The sequence below is a fragment of the Molossus molossus genome, unplaced genomic scaffold (assembly GCF_014108415.1).
Source record: "Molossus molossus isolate mMolMol1 unplaced genomic scaffold, mMolMol1.p scaffold_m16_p_13, whole genome shotgun sequence".
Lineage (NCBI taxonomy): Eukaryota > Metazoa > Chordata > Mammalia > Chiroptera > Molossidae > Molossus > Molossus molossus.
In genome coordinates, this window is record NW_023425348.1 from 52,393,641 (window position 1) to 52,403,850 (window position 10,210).

General features: G+C 44.2%; 1 protein-coding gene across 1 annotated transcript in view; it reads right to left on the minus strand.

Annotated features, from left to right (window-relative positions):
• Positions 1 to 5,025, minus strand: part of DENND2B (DENN domain containing 2B) — a 159,142-nt gene extending 154,117 nt beyond the window's left edge. Inside the window, exon 1 of the mRNA XM_036258639.1 lies at positions 4,902 to 5,025. The gene's annotated coding sequence lies outside the window, so the exon portion shown is untranslated. The remainder of the gene's footprint in view (positions 1 to 4,901) is intronic.
• Between the last annotated feature and the right edge of the window lie 5,185 nt (positions 5,026 to 10,210).

Sequence of the window (10,210 nt, forward strand, 5' to 3'; positions counted from 1 at the left end):
AAGGGAAGGGAAGGGAAGGGAAGGGAAGGGGAAGGGGAAGAGGAAGAGTGCATAAGTAAGAGTAACACAGAGTGCTACCTTGGAGACCAGCATCTGACAGAACATCCCAGGACACTGACTCCTTGATTAGAGGCTCCTTCTATCCAGTTCCAGTTAGTCTTGGGGAAGAGGAAGAACAGGGAGAAGGTGAAAAAATATCCACAAATATCTAGATTCAAACTTGTCTTTAGTTAAATTAACATCCAAGAGCCCAACTTCACATCAAAGAGAGACAAAAAGCCACCAATATTGACACTTGCCCATTCAAAGTGGTCTCCAGAACAGTGACAACCAGGGTATGTCTAAGCAGCATATTCTAACCTCGATGGCCCTTTACCACAAGAGGTCCATTTAAAAAGGTTTTATTTCTTACGCTACTAACGAAGGTTAAGCAGTCTATTTTGATCCTATTTGCTTGGGGGTCCTCAAGTCCTGTTTAAACAAATGATCCCCACACTTCTGAAAGGCCTTACTGGGGCCAGCCTGTTACTCTCAGCGCAGTGTCGCGAAGGCTGGATTCTTTTGAAGCCCTACAAGGACCTAGGCAAATTTCTTTCGATGATAACTTTTTAAAATAAATCATGTCCAGAGTTTACACATGTTCCACAATTAATCATGCTGACGGGGGGGGGGGGGGGGGGACGTCACACATTGTATTCCAAAATGTCTCCTTTTGATCTAAACGCACTAATTGCCAGCATAGCTGATACTGACTTCCAGTATAAAACAAAACACAAAATAAGAAGTAAACAAGTATCGCCATAGGTCTAAAAGTAAGAAAATCAGAGAAAGCTCTGTTTGTGTAGCCAGAAGAAGGGAAGGAAAGTGTGAGAATGGAAAGGGACAATCTGTACATGTGGTGGGGACACTGGGATCAAGGGGACAGTGTGTTCACGCTGTGAACATCGGTGCATGGAAGAGGGATGGGAAAACAGTAAAAGAAATACTAAAAGAAAACTTAGGCTAACTACAAGGAGAAAATCGATGCTCATCAGTCTGGAAAGCTCTGAAAACGTTTCTTAGGCAGGCTGTGTCTCTTGAGAGAGGTTTAAGGGTATCTGGAGGAAGAGTGCGTTGGAATAGTCAAATACTAGGAGAATACATCTGACTATCAAAAGGATTTTCTAGTTCTGTTTTTCTAAGCTATCTTTTCGCTATCTTAGAAAATCTAAATCAATGCTTAATAAATTATAAAAATGACAAGTACTTAGCAAATATAAAAACATTAACAACTGTGTGAGTAAGCTATGAGCCAAAAATGCAACCAAACATCTCTGACATTTAAATAAGAGAACTGTGAAAGTCTCTTTTTGAGACCCCCCCAACTTTCAAAACTAACCTCAAGAGCATTCTCACGGGAACCCATACCAAAATATCCCCAACGGGCTGACTATGAGCTGTACCATCCTAGATGGTTTTCCTTCCTGATCTATAACTAGAGGCTACAGAAAAAACATAATGGCTTTTAGATGGGAGAAGGAACCAGGGGACTAATCAGGGCATGAACCCCATGTGGTCCCAGGGGATTACCCTGTTCTAGAAGAACTAGGAAAACTGAGCTAAGAGAGTCCTCCAACATCAAACTCCAACAACTTCTAAAGAAATGGCAAAGCTGGAACTGTAACCCATATCTTTGGACTTCACATTCCTCAGAGGTCCAAAACCCAAACTGGGTTGTCCTGACACATTTAGAGATGCTGGTGAGAATTTCACAGATCAAAGCAACATTCACTAGGGCAAGCTCTCCAGTTAGAAGCTCTTAAAAGTACAATGGGTATAAAAAGCTGGGGTCAGATTTTGGTTTTGCATTTTTTTTATTTAAAAAAAAAAAATTGTTGACTCTAACATTAATTAGAATAAAACTTCTCAAGTAGAACTTTATTTTTCTGCCAGTCCCTTTTTGTGTGCAACCTTCTACTACCTGCCACTCCTTGGCCTAACAACCAAGTCTTCAGAGCTCTCACGAGCTCAGAGGAAAAGGCCTAGAGGTTGCACAAGGAAGAGCAAGAAATCCAGACTGTACACAAAGTGGGAGACAATTCTAGCAAAATGGCTCCACCCACTGCTGCCCTTCCTGAGCCCATTATCTGGCGAGAATCAAAGGGCTTGGCTATAAACTTGGTTATTCAACAGTCCTGGAAGCTCCCTAGCTGTGTATATGAACATCACAATCAAATGGCAAGAAATGTGGAGGGGTAGGAAGAGCTTTGTGCATCTCTGAATCCTGGCTTTCAGATCCCTTCCAAATTCCCACACAGTAACTCTCCAAAGGCACCCATCCTATTGGCTCTTCATAATAAAAAATGAATAAATGTACATTTTATCTCAATTATTAAGAAAGGTAATCTCAATTCATTTTTACCTTGCCAGTACCGTGTGTGTGTGTGTGTGTGTGTGTGTGTGTGTGTGTGTGTTTAGCATTTTTAAAAAACAAGGGAATCGGGGGTACCTCAACTTAAATCTTTAGGGCAGAGACTCTGGTTTGGAGCTCCACTTTGCCACTTAGTAAAAGTTCTTGAGCAAATTATAACATTGATCTGCATCCCAGGGGTCTCTGGGTAGTCGTGAAAGAAAATAACTTTCACCAAAGCATTGGGGAACCTAAAGGATGGACCACCAGTTGTGTGGCTCCACAAACACGCTCCAGTTCAGGGTTGCCCGGGCACATCCAACTCTGCTCTGATCCCCAAAAGCCCTGTGGTCAGTGTGACTAGTTCTTACCCTGTGAACTAAGCTACTGAGAAATAAATGGGGCAGGAATTTAAACACCCAGATATCTCAGCTACATTCACTTTGTCTTTAACCTCCTAATTAAGAACTACATCTTACCTGTGATGAGTATGTCACATTCCTGAACACAGATGTCACATTATTCTTCTAAAAACAGTGCTTTGCCCATCACTCCTCTCCAAAATCTTTAAAAGCTAGACAATGCGTGTAGGATCAAGTCCCGGCTCCTGAGCCAGAATTCAAGCTGACCCCAGTCAGTTTCCACTGGACCCCCACTGCCCGTTGTGGACGGCAGCTGTGGGAGCACAAGCTTTCCAGTCAGACAACGGCTCGACTACTTACTTACAGGAGTGTGATCTTCAGCAGGTTACTTATCTTTCTGATCTCCTTTAAAACAAGAATCCCCTCTGTTTTAAACAAGAATAACAATTCCTACTTCACAATACTGGAGATGAAAGAGAGAGCATGCGGCACAGCACATGTTCAGTATTAATTTTTCTCCCTAGCTCCAATCCAAGTTGTCTTCTCTCTCTTCTCTTGAAAACTCTCCCCAGCAACTCTCCACTCATTTCTGGACCACACTTTGCTTCAAGGCCGGAAGGAAATCCCTTCTCTTCTGTGAAGTCACCCTGGCTCATAAGTGTTTTCTCCCCTGAGCTTCTATAATCTGAAACTCTTCTTCTCTTGTGTGTCATTCCTCTTCCCCCAATGAGTCCACAAACCCAAGAGCAAAATTTGTACTAATTATCAAGCCAATCACAATCGAAGTGTTCAATAAAAAGTACTCTGAAACAGAGTTGCCTCAGAGTTGTCTATCAAGGGTGCAGAAAGCCTTGGCTTCACTTCATGCATTCAACAGGTTCTTGAGCTCACGCTTTGCACTGTCCTTGATTCGACATGGAAGACGGACTATGAGCAATTTGGTCTGTATCTCTGATTAGCTTTCTAGAGCCTAGACTATTTCTGATCCTTTATAAAGCCCTACTTCCGAAAAATCCCATCAATGAAGGGATTTGCCTTTTTAAGGGGGAAAAAAAAACACCAATAATGCAGCCACTTGGGTTTTAACCTTGTGGTCCTATCCAACGATAGCCAGCTAAAGTGTGTGCCTGTAAGAGATAGCTCAAAACAGTCCTGGAGATGGGATAATGACCTCTGTCCCAAGCTACTGCTGTCCAAACAGCAGAAACACCTGCATGGGGATACAAGCAAAAGCTGGACTCAGGCAGCAACAAGACGAATTCTCTCACTAAGTGAAGAGGTGGCTTTATTCATATTCAAGTAATATAAGCCATGTTCATATAAAGATCCCAGGAAATGCAATAATCTCTCTTTGGAAACACTTGAAAATGTTCAGTCTCTTGAACTCTACTAAATTACTAAATTCTTGGATAAGGTAGCATAAACGTTGGCTGAAGTGTGTTCCTTTAGTCTTGGGTCACTTAAAAAAATATATATCTTCAATACTTAGTACACTTAAAAAGAAAGCACAAAAAGGAAAGCTAATCCTTCCCAATAAACACAGTTTAATTTGTTTAGAGTACAAAGTTAATTTTCCTTTGTTTGAGTTCCGTGAGTGTGTGTGTGTGTGTGTGTGTGTGTTTTCTATACAGAGCCTGCATTCAAGCTACCACAGCCGCTGCAGAGCAGCTTGGGCATGTCCAGGGGACAAGGCGGCTTGCGGAGCCCACTTCCAGGGCCGCCCGACTGCAGTCATCTCTTGGCACACCACAGCTCTGCACTGCCCCAGACCCTCGTGTGCATGGCCCCCACCCCCCACCGCAGCCCCGGCCGCCGGAAGGCAGAGCCGGCCCGGACCCCCGGAGGGCAGTCCCCTCCAGCGCAGGCGAGCTTCCCACCCGTCCTGCTCCTCGGTGCCTACAGAGGCCCCCCAGAGTCTGGGCGCCAGGATGCAAATACTCACAGAGCTGGAACGCCGCCGGGGGCAAGGAGTGGTGAATAGCGGGAAACCGGCTGGGGCTGCAGCAGCGGGCGGGCAGCGCCGGAACCGGCACCCCTCCTGCCCGCCACCCGGCCGGCAGCAAGGGCAGGGGGCAAGCAGGCGACCTCCCTGCCGGCTGGCGGGCGGGCAGGAAAAGCCGGGGCCGGGGGGGAGGGGGGGGCGCACTTACCTCTGCGCTTCCCAGCCTGGCTGGGCGCTTGCAATGATGGGGACTTGACTGGAGCCCTGCAGCCCGGAGGAGGAGCCGCTCCGGGAGAGGGCGGGCGGCCGGCAGGCATCCGCACCCGGCTGGGCTGCAGGGAGAGACGGGGGGGAGCGCAGATTTGAGTGGAGGGGGCGTGGAGGACGTGTGCCTCCACCCCAGACAGAGAGGGTGGGCTGCCGGAGCCCGGCGGAGGAGTGTGCTCCGAGGCAACGAGAAAACCGCGCTGAGAGCGCGCAAGGGGCGGGGCGGGGAGTGGGGGGCACCGGGATGAGGAAGATGGGGGTGGGGTGGGGGAGGGCAGGATGAGGAATTGGCCCTCAAACTGAACGGACCTCACCTCGGCACCATCCAACCAAGAATTGTCTGGATCTGGAGCAAAGCACAAGGGGGTCTAAAACTTTATGTCATTTTCTCATACACACGTGACCTCCCTGCAGTCCAGATGGTTTCAATCACTGGAGGAAAAAAGCGGCTCTGCTGGTATGCATGAAAAGCCGGAGCTGGGAGAGTCTGGGAAAAGCTGCCTGGACGACCCGAGGAGCTTTTCCCTTCTCCCAGCCCTCGGCCTGGGGGAGCGCAGCAAAACCCAAAAAGACATTAAAAGAAGCTCCACTTGGTACTACAGCAGCAGCAGAGAAACTCTGAACGCTCTGGGGTTCCAAGGAGTCTGGGCCGAAACGAAAGTTCCAAGGGCATTCTGAGAATTTGTTTTAAATACTCCATTAGCTTGCAAACCAAAAACTAAAAAAGGGTGTCACTAAATAATAGGTAATAGAATACCTCATAGCAGTGAGAATCTGTGACTTATTAGTGGAATTCTGAAAGAAAATTTTAACCTAATATGACAATCCACTTGGAAAAGAATAATACAAAACACTTAAAATCTAAACCCATACATACTTAATGGGATATTAGGAAGCCATGTAACCCAGGTTCTCCTCCCAAAGTCAGTATAAATAGACCTTGATATTGAAATGCACAAAACTGACTTTCACAAACCCAGTTACATTTTGAAGGAACAAATGTGTATGAATGAACATAGACTGGCTCTAAGGCCAAAACATGTTTAAAAGCCCAAGTCAATTCAGTTGTCACTATCCTAAGGAGGTATTTACTCATCTGCAGGGCAAGCATCAAAAATCATGGGGAGTTTAAGATACATCCTGGAAATAATTTAACTTGTTTATGATCGAACAGAAATAGTGGCAAGAACCAAACTGATAGTCTCAAGTTCCTTTGCCAATAAAGAATATTAACATGGCCCTGGCCGGTTTGGTTCAGCGGTTAGAGCATCAGCCTGCGGTCCAGAGAGACCCGGGTTTGGTTCCCGTCAGGGACACTTACCTCCCGTTGCAGTTTGTCCCGGCCCTGGTTGGGTCATGTGGGTGGCGGCCACTCGATGTGTCCCTTTCACTTTGATGTTTCTCTCTCTCCCTCCCTCCCACTCTATCTGAAGATAGAATAAAAATATCCTCAGGGTGAAGATTGAAAAAAAACATCAGTTCTTGGTAAAGTGAATTGGTCAACATTAGAAAAACCCAAGATTTCAGTTGTTGTTGAGACACTGGAAAGCACAGGTGACAACTTGCCACTAGACAAATTGGAACATGTTTTGCTTCACATTCAAAATCCAGCAGTGAGTTTCTACCCTAGTTCATTGATGTACTTATATCCTTCAGGAGACAGAGGCCGTATCTGGATGGATTTAGCCTTCTCCAATCTTCTCCAATCTCAACTTCCAAGCCACAACAGAATTCATGTACAAGAATCCTTGGGGGACAGAGCCACAGAATCTAACAGTGCTCCAGGCATATTCCACCTGCAGCTTCCTCAGCTCTGTAAGGAGATTTCTGAAGTTCCCCACTTCCAAAACTATTACAATTTCTACTACTAAAGGCCTGTTTTTCTTGTGAGTGGCATCTGTAAAGAAAACCAATTCAACAGAAAGCATCAGGATTTTTCTCTGTTCAGACCCAGGACAATAATTGTTTTCCTCTCTGGCAGCTGCTGCCGCTGCTGCAATATAAGAGAACAATAAAATACACATAGTTCTTTTGTTTGCCAATTCCACTGCAAGTTATGCATGGAACTTTTTTAATTCCCTAGAAAAAAAATCTTAATTAGATTAACATCCATTAAGTTTGCTAAATACAGTCTAAATATATCTTGAGTCTAAATTCCACTGATGTCAGTATTAATCGTAATACTAGCCAAAGATTTATTAGAGACACTAACATCTGAAATGTTTTTAATGCTATTTTAAACGGTGCTAATTTAGTATTTTGCATTAACCTAATGTCCACATTCATTGACAAATAAAGCTAACTATGTATAAAGTGCCAAGGGAGATGTAAGCTCTATGAGGACAGGATCCAGGTCTATCTTGCTAATAATTACATCATATGTGCCCAGCACAGTGCTCAGCATGCAGTAGGTACACACACAAAATACGCTGTCTGAGTAAATGAAAAATAAATAAAATCCCTCCCCATTAGGTTACAATTCTGTGGGGGCATGTGACTTGCAAACAACAGGATGAACTAACAGCTTTAGGAAGGATACTAGCAACAAAAAAGAGGAAGCGGTAATTAGGATTAGCTGGTTTGGGACTTTAATCACGGTATATATTCAGAAAGGTGCAGAGATTGCTGCAAATAAGAAGTGTTCATAGGAAAAATTTGGTATATTTAGTGCTGAATTTAGGCATCTCAGAGATACACTTTCTCACGTCCCTGTTATTCAGTCCCCTCAACACAGAGCCAAGACAAGATTTGAGCATAAACATCCTGACTCTAATTTGGATAGCATGAATACTGTTCCTTTCATCCCCTCTCATACGTCTTCTCCACCCCCATGCCATTTCCTCCCTACTGTTCTCTGTCAGTCTAAGGCAAGTTTCCTAACTGTTAGAAGAAGTGGCTTTGGTTCTCTTCGTGTGGAGAAGTGTAATGCACTCTGATTACATGGTTATATTCCATTCAAATGCCAGGCAACATATCTTATAGCTTAGGGTCTGCTTAACATTTTCACTGGGAGGGACTTACAATTCAACTACTTTGTTATATACCAAAATAGCACTTGACATCAGAGATGGGCTTTACTTCCTTTTGCTATTTTAAATCCTGCACTTCAGCGTGGTGAGTAGTTTGGGTTTTCTGGTTCATGGATTTTCCTTTGCATGTTTTTTACGTTGAGGGACGAAGGGGTTAAGATTTTCAAGGAAGTCTTTCAGGTTTGTAGGTCTAGTACTCATGAAGCAGTTATTTCCTCCTAACATAATGTTATATGTGGTCATTAAAGGGGCTTACTTATGCCTCAGGATCCAAGTAACAAGGTTCTTCTAAGGCAGGCGACAGGGAGAGATGGTTGGCCCAGATGACTGTGAAGTTTCCTAGGTTATGCTTTTCCACATATCAGGTCTTCTTAAAATTTTAAAACAAGAATAGTATGTTTTGTTTATTTTTTTTTTCTCTTTTATCCTCACTCGAGGACATTTTTCGATATTTTGTTCAGATAGAGTGGGAGGGAGAGAGAGAGAAACATCGACGTGAAAGGGACACATCGAGTGGTTGCCACCCACACGACCCAATCAGGGCCGGGGACGAACTGCAACCGAGGTACATGCCCTTAGTGGGAACCAAACCCGGGACTCTCTGGTCTGCAAGCCTGACACTCTAACCGCTGAGCCAAACTGGCCAGGGCCTAAAACATTTTTAAAAAATAATTCTTAATTGCTAATCCATAACTTCAACAAGTACTATTTAATCCAATTCTGCTTTCCATTCTCCCTAGATCTGAGTAAAACCTCATTTCTAACACCCCACCCCACCCCCGCCCATATTCGCTCAAAGTTTTTCCATGAGCTTTAAGACTTTGGGCCAGTTTTGACATAAAATGCCTCTGATCTGTAATCTCCAGGAGCCTAGTGTACCCTGACAGGGTCATCCCTTTACTTCTGAAATAGCTATCCGGCGTGCAAAGGGATGACCTTGTCACTCCTTTTGACTTTTTACTTTCCTCTTTTTCAAGTCCCTCAAAAGGCAAATAGGGCTTCCATTCACACAGATGTAACTAAGTCAGTAGTGTGAATCTTTGTGACTCATTTTTACAGTCAGTAAAACATGTACTACATCATTCTAAATCGAAATCTCTGGTTCAGAATCATCTAAGTAGCCTGTCAGAAATACAGATTTTGGCCCTGGCGGGTTTGGCTCAGCAGTTAGAGCGACTGCCCGCCCACCGGAGAGTCCTGGTTCAGCCCCACTAGGGGCACAGACCTCGGTTGCGGTTGGTCCCCTGCCCCTGTTGGGGTCGTGTGGGTGGCAACCACTCAATGTGTCTCTCTCAGATCGATGTTTCTCTCTCTCTCTTCCCCGCTCTATCTAAAGATAAATGCAAGAATGTCCTCAAGTGAGGATAAAAAAAGTTAAAAAAAGAAACAGATTTGGCCCCAATTCCAGACCCACTAAATTAGAACGTCCAAGTTAAGAAACACTAGACTAGCCCTGGCCAGTTTGGCTCTGTGGTTGGAGCGTCGGCCCGTGGTCCAGAGAGACCCGGGTTCGGTTCCCGCTAGAGGCGCGTACTTCGGTTGCAGTTTGTCCCCGGCCCTGATTGGTCGTGCGGGTGGCAGCCACTCGGTGTGTCCCTTCACGTCGATGTTTCTCTCTCTCTCTCCCTTCCTCTCTCTCCCTCCCACTCTATCTGTACAAAAAATGGAAAAATATCCTCGGGTGAGGATAAAAAAAAAAAAAAAAGAAACACTAGACTACATTAATAGTATTATCTTTACTTTGTCAGTTCTACATATGGCAATTTTCTCTTGGAGGAAGCCCATGATCTCCACACACTCACACAGGCTTCCCAAATGGAATCAAGCAGACACGTGAACTGAAACAATGTAGTTCTTCCTTTCACAATACCCAGCTTATGGGGGCACAACCACCTTTACAGCCTACCTCCGGAAAAAAAATTCTTAATCTGAATGTTTAAAAAATTTATCCTATGCTACTTAAAGTTTAATAATATATTAAAATAGATAATTGAGGAATCAGCAATGTTTTGTTATACAAACATGCTAGCACTAATTGGCCACTGAAACTATTGACTAAATTTCTCTCTTTTGTGATCAAGTAAAATAATCCATAATAATAACTGCCTAATTGTTATATTCTGTTATTGCTATTGTCTATTAAAATGTCTTATGTTCTGTTAAGAGCTACTTATTTTAAAAAATTGTATGGGGTAAAAAGCACAGAACCCAAAATGTGCGT